The sequence below is a fragment of the Odontesthes bonariensis genome, chromosome 11 (genome assembly GCF_027942865.1).
Source record: "Odontesthes bonariensis isolate fOdoBon6 chromosome 11, fOdoBon6.hap1, whole genome shotgun sequence".
NCBI classification, from domain to species: domain Eukaryota; kingdom Metazoa; phylum Chordata; class Actinopteri; order Atheriniformes; family Atherinopsidae; genus Odontesthes; species Odontesthes bonariensis.
In genome coordinates, this window is record NC_134516.1 from 25,211,647 (window position 1) to 25,225,376 (window position 13,730).

The window sequence follows — 13,730 nt, forward strand, 5'->3', positions numbered from 1 at the left end:
CAGTCTGCAATTCCAGGAAGGTTTCCTAGTGGCAAATTCAAAATCGCAAATTTCATGCGTTTATGAAATGTTTTGATGTAGAGTCCAATGATCATTATTGTTCCTCTGTGTATGTATTATCATTATGTATTGGGTGTAGTGTCAGCTTTCTGTAGGCCTTTAAAGCCATGAGATGAAGTGCCTCCAAGTACAGACTGCTTTGGAAGTCCAGCACTCCTGAAGCACTGCTGTACACAGTTATGGCACCATGTTGACGTACATAATAACAGCTTAAGGCACTGCTGGGATTTGAACCCAGGATCTCCTGTTTACTAGACAGGCACTTTGACCAACTAAGCCACAGCGCCACATGGTTCATAAAATTGATGAAAGAATAAAGAGCAGGAAATGAGCTCCAGAGACTCTCCCAAAACTAACTGTGACTTCTAAAAACATTTTTATGAAGTCTGACCAAAGAACAGTCTCATAATAACCATGATGCTCATTGAAAGGTCCATCATTTGGTGAAGAGCAACAATGCAAAGCATTCAGTAGAACCCTGATAACTACCACACTGCACGAAAAGAGGGATTTGTGTCACTGTGGACGGCAGTGAACATCCGAGAATTTGCCTAATTTTCGGACGCACCTGGGCGCTTGCAGGCAGACAAACTTTTTGTCTTTTTTGACAAAAGTTTGTTGAGCGAGAAAATCGTCAGAAACTAACCCGACTCGCGGTGGGCTCTCACAGCGGGGTGCTAATGGCCCAGCGATTAGCACCCCGCTGTGAGAGTGCCTGGACCTCTCATTGGCCTCGCTGGTATTGGACGAAAAAGGCACGTGATTACATAAAAAAAGCTCCTGTAAAGCTGTCCGCCCATTGGCCAATTAGGTTAATATATGCATACTTTATATGGGCATATCATTCAGCAATTATGATTAATAATTGTGATTATGATTACTAATATTCCTGGGATGTTTGTGTACTTCATATATTCACGTCATTCTTATAAGCTGCACTATGACTAGGCTAATGCAGGCATGAATGACGTGAATCTATTGAGGAAATGAAAAAGGAAACTTTTTTTTTTAAAGCACCTTTATTGCCACACCACACAATGTACATAGCTTACATTGTAATAAGAACCATGTTGATAATAAAGAATTGAAAACTATATACACACACACTGCTGTAGCCTACAATATACACAATAAGCCTAAACGCCGCCGTTTGGAATCCGCATTCTTCGCATTACTCCGGTCCCTGCAGAGTCTGCGGGAGTTGTCAGACATCCTCATCCTGGATCAGAAGCTGGCTTCTGGGAGCTGTTGGAATAACCAATAAATAATCAAAACATAGTCTAGCCATGCACAGCATATTGACAACTTGTCTATAAAGTAACAAAAGTCATATTGACAGCGTATATGTTCTTACTCCCTTTCACTCTTCTGTGGTGAGACTGTGAGTATTTCGGGTTGGCTTCAAGACGCGCCTGTAGCACAGCACACAGGTCCGTCACGCAGCTAAAAACAAACAAACAAGAGGAATGAATAAAATGACCAGTGCTTAAAAGTATCAGTGCCAGCCGTGGTAAAAGCCAGCGCCGCTCACCCTCGATAGTGTCCCCGTCTGCCTCTCTGAAGTTCGGACTGTTTGACACCGCCTCCTTCAAGCGACTCGTTACATCCATATTGTGAGGTGACAGTAGCCTGTAAAAACAACAGGCCTATGGTTAATAAAAAAAACCTGCATTGACGTAACGTAACATCGGGTCCAACTCAACTAGATATTGGGAGAACACTCACTTATTCTTACCCTTGACCTGGATTATAATGCCACGGTGAGTTATGCAGGCGGCGAACTGCTTCCTATAAATTGAAAACACGAAATTAATTTTTTTAAAATAAAGCAACTCACACTGGTTTTCACGTGATGGACACAATTAAGTTGAGTTTAGCCTAAAGCCACAGTCAATAACCTACTCTTACCGCGATTTTCGGATTCTGTATCCGCCTTCTCTTGGGGGTGCGCTCTTCAACTTCTCTGGAATGTAACTCCAGTCCGTTCTCGACGGCCATCTTGCCTCCAACCTAGCGAATCTCTCGTCGATTCCCTCCAGCACCCTCTCCACGACCGTATCCACAGTGCTGGCCACCATACGAGACATCCCGGTCATAGCATTCAACAGGACTTTCATTTTATCTGCCTGTAAGCAAGTGAGTGAGTAAGTTTAATATACAGCACATTTAAAATCAGCGAGAACTGTCCCAAGTGCTGTACAGTGCAACAAGACTAAAATTAATCAATCAAAAGGTCATGTGCAAGTAGAAAAAAAACACACAAACCTGTAGACCCGCAGACAGTTGCTGGGGAGTTGAAAGCAAGTCGTCTTCCAGCCATTGTATTCTGCAAACCAGGGCAGTTTTCACAGCACGGGACCTCAGCGATTTCTGTCTCCCTTGCTGCCGCCAGATCTGCTCTTTAAACTTTTTGTTTACACTGCACGACACAATGTTTCTCATACGTGATTGAACGAGAGCTTATGCGAGCCGTTAAGCTCCACCAATCATATGCGTATACGTCATTACACGGAATACTCGCGAGACAACCTCCCGTCCTTTTGCTATTTAATGTTGTCTGACCACAGCTGGCAATTTGCACTGTTTTGACACAAAAATGGACTCTGCAAGGACAAAGAAAAGACCTCGGCGATATTGTGACCATTGTGACACCGAATTAAGCCATACACAATAAAACACTGAGCGCACTACTGCACATTATGTATACAGGCCAGATTTCTATATTTTTATTTCTATATTTCTATTTTATTTAAGAAACCTTTTAGAATATTGTTGTTGCATGCTTATTTTATCTTTATCTTATCTTTATTATTATACATTTGGACATCCAGTGCGGGCAACAAAGAAAAGAATTTCATTGTTCAGGGAAACACGTTTCTAACTGCACACATGACAATAAACCTTTGAATCCTTGAATCCTTGAATTTTGCCCACAAAAAGCGGTATTACAAAAGAGGTGTTTGGGAGAAAAAAAACAGATATGCATCACCTGTCACCAGCAGACAGCGTGCACCTCTTCTTTTTCAAGACAACAAACTTGGCTGGAGTTGGAGGTGATAGTGATGAACGTGTAGAAACAGGCCTGCCCACCATAGACATATTATAGGTAGACGCCCCTTTCGCCTCTGGGTCGCGTTAAATGTCGCCGCCATCTTGCTAGGGAGTCAGTTGCGTCAAGATCGCCGGTCTGTATCAGGGCAAGCTGTCAGTGTGTCGGTAAAAGAGCAGTTTGTTCGGGCTGAAATTGGCTCAGATGATGTGTTTCTGCTCGAGGAGCACATTCTAGTGCCCTGCACGGGCCTATTATCTGGGCCCGAGCCCGGCCCTGGCCCGAGGGGGTGGAGCCCCAGCCCGGCCCGGTCCGACAGGTTTTCAGAATTCTCAGGCCCGAACCGGCCCGACTTTTTTTTTTTTTTTTTAACCTCCCATAACAATGTTTTAACGATAGAACGCTATATTCAATGTGTGCGTTCGTAAATTCAATCTGCCGCTCTGAAAATGGGATAACGCTCTGCAGATAGAAAAAAACAGCATTCTATTTTTCTGTGAATAAGCAAACGGTTTCTGACAGATCAAAATGGACATAAAAGAGCAGGTTAAAATAGGGGCTCATGTTTCGATCAGCAGCTTGAGAACTCGTAGACACAGACCATCTGGGGAGACATCACGCAATCGTGCGCTCTCACCACGGCTCGGAGTAGATTCACCCGGGTCATTTGACCCGTGATATCCAGCCAAGTAGCCCACCCGAAGTTTTTCCGATCTTGGCTGAACATCAGCCGAGTTACCGAGTTATCCAGAATAGCTTAGTACAAGCGCTAACGGACCCTGGCAGTATCTCCAAAATGACCACACTAATAATCACATGCCATGACACCAAACTTCTACAGTAGTACAAATATGATCTGTACTCACAAAACGATGCATTTGGAAGTTTGTACATAGTCCAGGAGTTTATTATTATCAACACAAGCCTGATAGCTTCTCTGCAGCTAAAGCTGCGTCGACGTCACTTCAGGAAGCTGGGAGCTTCAAAGTAAGATGAGGGTTGATCTACTACTGTGGACAACAAAGTATATGCTATATTCTACATGAATTTTTACGTTGTAGAGTTGTGAATTTATTTTATCAATGGAGAAATTGAGCAGCCTTGCTTTGTTGTTGCTACTGGGACTACTTCAGCCAGCTCATCTGTGTTTAAGACATGTCGGAGGACTGTGTGAGTCCGTATGCCTATATAAGGGAGGTGCTGGCGCGGGGCAGAGCAGCTGCTGCTGCGTTCAATTGTTTTCAGGGCCGTCGGGCCCCACGGGCCTCGGGCTCCAGTGCAGGACTCTATTCAGGACACATAGTTTGGTATATACAACCACCACTTTTCACTGTTGTCATTGGTTGTGTCCACATTTCACAAACTCAGGCTGCACCACATAGCCAAACTCAAAACACTGGAATTACAGAGTGGCAACAGCCAAAAAAGGCTTAGCAAAACTATACTTTTTAAAGGGTTCTAGCTCCAAGATACAAGCCTAGACACAAGCTTATATATACAAATATATACATACATATTTAAATTATTATATTATATTTTATATTACTATATGTGTATTAGAATTAAACTATTGAAATACTATGGTATTTATTTATAATAGCAGCAGGTGTTTTGATGTTTGTTTACATTTGTCTTCTGTATCAGAAGTTTTTGTTTGGGAAATGACTTTTTATTGTCAATTGCACTGTTGCTTAGATGTGAAAATCTTATGAGCATGATTGTATATATATATGTATAGTCAATCCCGAAATTATTCATACCCCTTGCAAATTTTGACTTAAATGTACTTTTATTCAACCAACAATTTTATTTTTGACCGTAAATGACACAGGCATCTCCCGGGAGATAATACGGAAACTAAAGGCAATAAAGGCTTTTCTATTAATTATTGAGAAGGGTATGAATAATTTTGGACATGCCACTTTTTGTTTAAATGTGAATAAAAGCTGAGGAATATTTTGGGGGGTACTCCACGTAGATCATACACCATTGAATGTAAAAACGACTCAGTGAAATCGGTTGCAAAATGTAAGACAATCGTGATTTTTATCTAGAAAAAACGATGCTCCCGGCAACTTGCGCTTGTTTGACAGACCTCTGGTCCAAATGAGCCCTCAAGCAATATGGCGGCGACGTTTTACGTCACGGCAACGGGCTGAAGCAGTCAATGGGGCGTCTACCTATATTATGTCTATGCTGCCCACCTCACTTGAAAATGACTGTGGCAGCTCCCGACCTAATCACTGGCATTTACATATTAAAGGCTCTCCTAAGTAGGGGAGGGGGTCATGGGGGAGCAGTTCCCAGGTCAATTTGCGACAACTTGGGCCAAGTTTTCACTTTTACAGGAAGTGAACCTACCCTTCTACTCATGGCTTTTTTAAAGCCATGAGTAGAAGTGCCTCCAATTGGTTCAAAACTTCATCATATTTTGCAGATATTGTTGGGTTTTCAACTCAGACCCTGCTGTTCATGAGGAAGTCATTTTCACCAGTTACAGCCAGATCTCATGAAGCGGTGTACTTATTACACACCAAGTCATTTACTGTGTTTTTACAAGGCTTCTTTAATGCTTTTGCGTATTATTTTCCGCTACATATATCAAGGAAATGACGTCCTGCCCTCAGCTTTTACTCTAACTCTGACTATTTCATGGTTTGTACGTTCATTTTGATGTTATGTAGTGTGACAGGAGGAGAACCTCCACTGTACTGTACCCTAACCCTAACCAATTGACGTTATGTGAACAGAGGAAAATTACACTCTGAAAGCATAAAATAGGCATTAATGAGACTTTAAAAGCTGTGTGCTATTTATAGTGGACCAGTGAAAAGGATTTAGTAGAAAGCTGATAATAAACTGTTTTATATGCTAAGTCATAGCTTGCTCTGAAGGCCTACAGGCACTGCTGGGATTTGAACCAAGGATCTCCTGTTTACAAGACAGGAACTTTGACCAACTAAGCCACAGCACCACATGGTTTATAAAACTGATGAAAGGATAAAAAACAAAAAAATTTAGCTTGTTGTTTGTAAGTACTTAAAATCAAAATTACTTTTTAAGATAGTAAGTAAGCGTTGTTTCTAAGTGCTTGTTAAAATGATTATTTAAGATAGTAATTAAGTGTTTTTTAGGCGATGTGAAAACCGTTTGCTGTGACTTTCAAATCTGCTTCAAAAACTGGACGTGTTTCTTCAGATAAACTCCTGACCAACTGTGAAAAAGCAGTGAAAATGTCTGGCCTGTATGAACTTTGTGATGTCAAACAAGATCAGAGATGACATCGATTGTGATGTCACTACAGTGATGACATCACAGCTTTGTGAAGGCTTCTGTTCTGTCTCTTCTGGTCTGTGGTTCCAACCACAGATTCTGGATGGAAGTGAAGTCCGGATTCCAGAATGTTGATTTGTGTTCTCTGTTAATCTCTGGACGACTTCAGCTGATTACTTCCTGTCACTGTCACGTTGGAAGGTCCACTTCTGCCAGTTTTTCAGCAGCCAGTATCATGTTCTCCACCAGCAGTGTTTTCCAAGACAGAATAATGTCAGTTTGTTTAAAATGTTGCCAAAATAAACTATTACAATTACAACAAATGTCATCTCAGGGCACTTCAGTAATAAAGTCCAATTCAAGCCAATTAGAGTTAAATTCATTGTAATTATAATCCAATTAATTCAATTCAGAATGAATCCAATTCATTCATACAGAGCAATTCAAAAACTATTTCCTCGCTAAGGAAACCAACAGATGGCACCGAACTTGCACTATTTCTAATTAGATAGAACTTTTTAATAGTTCTATGATCATATCTTTCTGGTTTTATTTGCATTTTACAAAGAGTCCCGAGTAATTATGAAAGTGGGGTTTTAATTAGAAGAAAAAGCCTCAAAATAAAGTGATTTTTAGGAGTATGCAGGGATTCATTTCCATCTAATGAACAGGTCAGTTATATTAAACAGTGGGCCGTGTGAGCAGCAATCAGGGGAGTAAGGAGTTCACAGATCATAGACAGAGGCAACCGTCCAACTATTCAAAGCTTTTAAAATGAGTAATAAAATCTGACAGGTAACCAGGGAAGGAAGTCCTTTAATCCTGGAAATATTCTCCAGGTGATAGTCGGCTGACTTCCTAACTGAGCTGATCTGGCTGCTGAAGTTCAGCTCTGAGTCCATAATAACACCCAGATTCCTGCTTGGTTTGTGCTTTTTAACATCACAGCCTGAAGCTGAGCTCAGATTTTTAACAGCTGACAATGACCTCTGTTTTCTCTTTGTTTAGCTGCAGGAAGTTCTGGATCATCCGGTTGGTTATTTGTTGGAGGCTCTTTGCTGGGCCAGTTATTCCTCTGTGCCAGCAGCTGAGCACCAGTTCTGCCAAAACTAACAGGAAACATCATCCTGCACCGCTGGATTATCAACAAGTAACACTGACCAAGTCAGGAGATTAAAAAGGATGCAGAGGATAGTCAACCATCTCCTAAACACGGGACTTGTGTTTGACACCAGTCTTTGGACTGCTGTGAGACCGTTGTTTCCTTCATTCGTTTTTCAGCTTTTTTTCCAAAACTACTTGGTCGAAAGGTGTAAAACATTAAAAGTACTGGGTTAAAGTTAGAAAAGCATCATGTTTAGGAAATAAAATACACTTTTGGGGGAAAAACTTGGCCAATAAGACCAGGAGCTCCTGACCTGTCTCATACATTTCAGTAAGACCTCGGGAAATTGTACCAAAAAGGGCAAAACATGTCTCCTTTAAAGGACCAATAAGAGCTACATCTCAGACTCTACAGGCCTCAGTTAACTTGTTAAATGTGTCAGTGGGTCGGTGTGAAAACTCAACATCTAGGATGTTATTTCCAGCTTCTACGTTTAACTGAAATAGAAAATCTGAGAATTACGACAATGTAGGTAGAGCTATTTTACGACAGTAAAATATTTGGCAGTGACTAAGTGCCTTTAGCACAGACAGGAGGGTGGAGGCGAGAGGAGACAATGAGGCTGATACCAGAGCAACCAGATGAGCCTCCAGCGTCCACCTGTCCTGATAGTCCCTCACAAGCAGCTGTCTGTTGTTAGCACGTTAAGCTTTGATTGGTCTGGGCTGGTCTGTGGCATTATTTATAACCCTTCACCCTTGCTGTTTCCTCTCATAGCTTGTTTTCACCATGACAGCTGCTGGGTTCTTCCTGAGGTATAAGCACAAGCTGCCTTTTACAGTTTTTGTTTGATTGATTGGAAACATTAGTTAATATTACATTCTTACTCTTTGCTGTACATAATTTCAGGGTTTCCCTCTTTGCCTTGTTGACTGCTGCTACATGGGGTTTTCCCACTAAAGGTGTGCTATCATCTGTAGTGGTAAAACATTACATGCTTGCTTGAATGAGCTTCTGCTAAACTTGTTCTCATGCACCCAGGTTCAAAATCAGCAGGCCAGAGCAGCAGCGGCACAAGAGCTGCAGGTCATTTTGGCTCTTACCAGGGAGCAGCCGCTGGCCGCCCGGTGACCGTGCCCTACACTGCTTCCAGTGACGTTTATATGGCGACACCTGTGCTATCCTCTGGTCTAAGTCAACCTGTTCTTCAGGCAGACCCAAGACTCAGCGGCTATGGCTCATTTGTGCCAACGCAACTGGTTGCCCAAGCTCCCGGCCTTGTCCAAGCTCCCGGTTTTGTCCAAGCTCCTGGCCTTGTCCAAGCTCCCGGTTTTGTCCAAGCTCCTGGCCTTGTCCAAGGTGCTCTTCAGGCAGACCCAAGATTCAGCAGCTCTGGCTCCGTTGTGCCCGTGCAAATGGCTGTGCAAGCTTCTGGTGTCCCACAGGCTGTTCAGACGGGTCCAGCATTGAGCAGCTTGAGCTCTGGCCTGCCTGCAACAGGATACTCTACTGTCACTTATGTGCCTGTTGACATAGGATCTGACGCTGGCGCTCTGCAACCTGGAGCTGCCCAATCTGGACCACAAGGTAAATCTTCTGCTTGGAGTGTAGATGGCCCAAAATATGTTTGGAAGCCTAAAGGTGTCTGTGTGTTTTCATGTAGTCACTAGCAAATCTTGCTTAGTTAAGAATATGTTAAGATTCTGTGCTATCAGAACTTCTGCTGTGAAAAGGACTAATTGTGAAATGTCTCCACACAGAAACCCAGTGGGCTATTGCTCCCTCAGTCTTTGCGGATGCGTCAGCCCAAGCCCTCAGCCTCACTGACGTTCTCCCTGCAGCCCCTCTGTCACCACCTGGCCCTGTCCTCCAGTCAGGGGAGACCTCCAGTGTCACCAAGGAAGCTGAACTCGGGAATTACCAGCAGCAGACGGAGGAATTCGGCTACCCGGATGACCGCCGAGGGTCTGGACCGGGATCCGCAACCGTACTGGTGCCACGCTTTGGTGTGGGTGGATCTCCTAACTTTGACTACAGGCTTTTGTATGGCTTGTACCCCTCTGGAACCTACAGCACCTTCAGCCAGCAGCATGAGAAGGGCAAAGACTACTTTCAGGACGTCCACTACTTGAAGGAGCATATTACTGACAGCCATGGTTCTGGGCAGCAGAAAAAGTTCTTCCCAAGTGCCCGCTAGAGCTGAACATGATGTGCAGAGGGTATGTTGAGTGGTACCTGCAAATGTCTTTATCTCAATGCTCTAACTAATCTGGTTCTGTTTCAGATTGGAAAGCTGAATCCAACGGCACAAGATTCTTTTTAGTCTTTGAATAAAAGCTTGTCAAATGATCTCGCTTCAGAATGATTGACTAAGGGAAACAATGTCCTGTGTACACCATCTGGGTTCAAGGCAAATGGCAGGCATCACCTGTCATATTTGACTCGGACATTCTGCTTTCGGTTTCAAACATGGCTTCTCAAAGCTCTGCATCTTGAGAGGAATTGCTATGGAAGTGTTAAATAGTTGCTCAATTGACTAGCGATCAGCTACAGCATCCTTTACAGCCATTTCTCTACACCTGTACATGGCAGCCAGACACAACCCCTTCTATAGGTTGCAGAGTGCACGGTAGCCAACCTGAAGGCTTGCCAAACAAACGTTGTGCTTGAAATACTTTGCTGGATACTCCTTAAATATTCTCCTACAGTTGAGCCACAGCCAGTGCTGTCTTTGGCAGTCTTGTCATATGATGACCTTGTCTGGGTAGTTTTTTTTTTTTTTTTTAATGAACATGATTTCTATTGTCTCTGGGTATCCATATACTAGGGCTGTCAAATGATTTCATATGCCTTCTAAAATGTTTTCAGACATCTGTATTAGCACATGTCAATGACACATGCGCATCTGGGGGCTTTCAAACTGCCAGGCAACAGCACTTTACGTCAATAACGGGACAAACTGACTTCACTACTTGTATAGGTGGTTTATTCAAGTTTAAACATTTAACAATTTGTTTCATGTTATGCCAAGTCAATTTAGTTGAACATAAAGAATTAACGTCATGTTGCTGTTGGAATGATAAGCTAACTGTAGCTCGTATACAATTTGGTCTCGGCTCAAATTTTTCCATCAACTGACAAATCAGTATTGCCAGGTGGTGCTTTATATATTTTGGGGGGTTTAAAATCACTTTCTCTGTGCCTGCAGTTGAGTTGGGTTCTGAACTTTCTACCATCGTCATGTGAATAAACTTTCAGCAGTGACATTTGCCAGTGTGACTCCTGTGTCCATGTCATGCAGTGGCTGCGCAGATGTTTTTCCACATTCGATATTAATTTTCACCTTCGTCTGTTTTTATAAACTATTTGAATTTAGAATATTCTTTGACAACCCTACCCTGTACCACTCCTGAAGTAATAAATGCATGGAGCAGTTTTACTGCATCACTGAGACAGGATGTTCCTGATTTTAACAATATTACAAAGGTGAAAGAAGGCAGTCCTAGAAACCTGTTTTATGTGCATTGAATGATAAATTCGGGTCAAAAATAACTCCAAGGTTCCTCACTGGAACTATCTTACCATCCATTTACTTTACTCAATGTATCCAGTTTAGGGTAGTGGAAGCCTTTAGCCCAGTGATACTATTTTTTCCCACAAGAGCCACATTTACAGAGCAACATCAAGGCAAGAGCCACTTTTATGACAACATACTAAGTCCCCTTTTGCAAATATGCATTTCTACATATAAAACATCCCACAAAAGAAACAACACAGCCAATACATTTTCAATTAAGACCGCATTTACCTGAATACTGGAATCCTTAATACTCAATACTGGAAGCTGGCATGCATGTCCTTGACTTTCTTCATGTTGTATTTGTAGTTTGTTGCAATCATAGTGAGACATTCAAGATGAGCATGGTTTAGTCCTTTTTTTAATTAAAAACAGACCCATTGTGCCTGCATCTCGCTAATGGAGCTAGCGTGCACTGCGGTCAAGTGTGACGGTGGTTTAAGCGGGCTGCGTTGCCAGGTTTAACAGAGCCCCCTTTAGGAAACACCATTAAGCCTTAATAAAAATACTTCATACTGTGCAGTATATCTCCAGTCCATCACTCAGCAAAAGGTCTAATAATTTCCACACTTCCATTCACTGGGACTCTGCTAGAACTGTTTGGAGACCTTTTCTAGAGGGCCGTATCACAGAGCCTACTGTGGGAGAGTACTTTGAAAGTTTGATTGTGCCAACTATTGCTAATTTAATAGCAAGTGATCTGAATCGAAGGAGTTAAAAGATATTTTGCAAAATGATCATGTAGCTTTGCACTCGAGGGAATTTGAAAATGCATCGTCCACATGTGGTAGAATCAAGAAAACAAAAGCAGGAGATATTTAAGTCTTGTGTAGGATGAAAACCAACATGGGAAGATGTGATGCCATGTTAAGGAACGAGTGGTGTTGAGAGAAGATTTGTGCTGTAACTCATCTGAGGCTGCAGCTGACTTTATATTGGTGCTCTACCTGCTCTAATTACACTCATAAATCTCACCTGGGACCCAGTCAGATCGTGCTGCATTCAATTCAGCTCTGAAAATGAACACTTCTGACATTTAAAAAGGTTTGTTGCAACATGTGAGGAATGAACATGGGATGTTTTAAAGAAGGTGAATTACGCTTGGTCAGATACGGTGTTAAACATCTGGACCAAAGTCCTGCAGATCACTGTGGGCCCCTAATCTCTGGCTGGGGAGTGTGAGGGGAGTGACAGAGATTTGGTCTGAAGGACTCCAGGTTATAACCTCGGTTCTAATACGTCACAAAGACGTCACAGTCATGAAATTGGGGTCCAGCACATCACTTGTCCACTTCACTAGTGGGAGCTGCTAGTTGGGTTTCAAGGGGAAAAAAGTGAGCTCAGCGTAACATAAGACTGGAGTCTTAGTAAGTTAACCTGCTGAGTTCTGGAAATAACTCTAAAATAATGTTGACTCCTTGGCAGGAATAAGGAGCTCTGCAGCTCTCTCATCCAGAGGATCTAGAAGAATGGATGTGTTTGGAACATAGCAGAGGGTGTATTCTTCCTAAAGTCACGCTAACTGCCTTCTGCGCACTCTGAGATGTTTAAAGCTCAGATTAATATCTGAGCTGAGATGTAGAAACGTGAGACAACATGATGCAGAGCTGCTCTTTTATTAAGTGATATGGAGGAGATCTTAGATTTATTTCAGATGAACCTGATTAAACAGGACATAACGGAGGTTAAATGTTTAAAGCACCTTGTGCCTTCATTTTGTTCATATCTGGAAGTGTTTCTCAAATTTGTCTTGATGATTTCTGTGGATTTCCATCATTCCTCCTGAAAACTTGTTGCCTTGTGAGAACAAGCAAAGACTCCCACAGACTCCCTGTGACACAGCAAACTTCCAACATGGGAAATGTGACATTTGAGCACTTTATAGTCTGTAGGCGACTGTTTTCTGTTCTTTATACTGTGGAGGCTTTACCAGCCATCAGTGAGGTGGAACTGTACTGAAAATACACTGAAGTTAAAGTTACATTTTTAACTCATTTAAAAAGGGAAAATGTGTCTATTTGAATAATGCTCTTTTTTAATATGGGTCTAAGTTTCTGAGAAAGTATTTTTTACTGTAAAATGTTGACTGTCACACCTGAACTTCATATTTATTTATGTAAATGAGAATATTTATATCCCCGGGTTGTTTTAATTCTGAAAACTAACATTTGTTACAGTAGTTCACATCATCTGTCCTCATAATTACTTTCATAAAATCCAACAAAGACCAGACTTTATCATGTTCATATTTAAACTGCAACCTGCAGGTTAACAATGTGAGTGACTGAAAGTGTGGGAACAAGTCCACAGAAGTTTCTTTTAATTATGTCGACTATGTGCAAGTATATGTCCAGGTAAGACATCTGATTCTCACATATCCTCCTGAGAACCAAGGGAAAAAAGTGTCTTACAATTTCAGATTTTTTATGATTTCCCATCTATTTGGGCCTAAATAAACACCTTACAATTTTAATTTTTTTAAAAATATTTTTAATTTTAATTTTATAGCATGTCCACTGTAGAGGATAACAGGATGATATTCGTGTGAAAATAGAACTAAATTTAGAAAATGAGAAAAAAGGAGCAGATTATATCTTCTGAGTGATATTTACCCAAGAACACATTTCATTTGAACAAAAACTAAAAAAGTCTGTATCATTCTTATG

The 13,730-nt window shown here is 41.8% G+C and overlaps 2 non-coding genes across 2 annotated transcripts; both read right to left on the reverse strand.

The window, feature by feature from the left end:
• Nucleotides 1-273: 273 nt before the first annotated feature.
• trnat-agu (transfer RNA threonine (anticodon AGU)) lies at nucleotides 274-347 on the reverse strand. The gene has a single exon. It is a non-coding gene; the product is annotated as a tRNA-Thr (tRNA).
• A 5,662-nt stretch (nucleotides 348-6,009) lies between these two features.
• Nucleotides 6,010-6,083, reverse strand: trnat-ugu (transfer RNA threonine (anticodon UGU)). The gene has a single exon. It is a non-coding gene; the product is annotated as a tRNA-Thr (tRNA).
• Nucleotides 6,084-13,730: the final 7,647 nt, after the last annotated feature.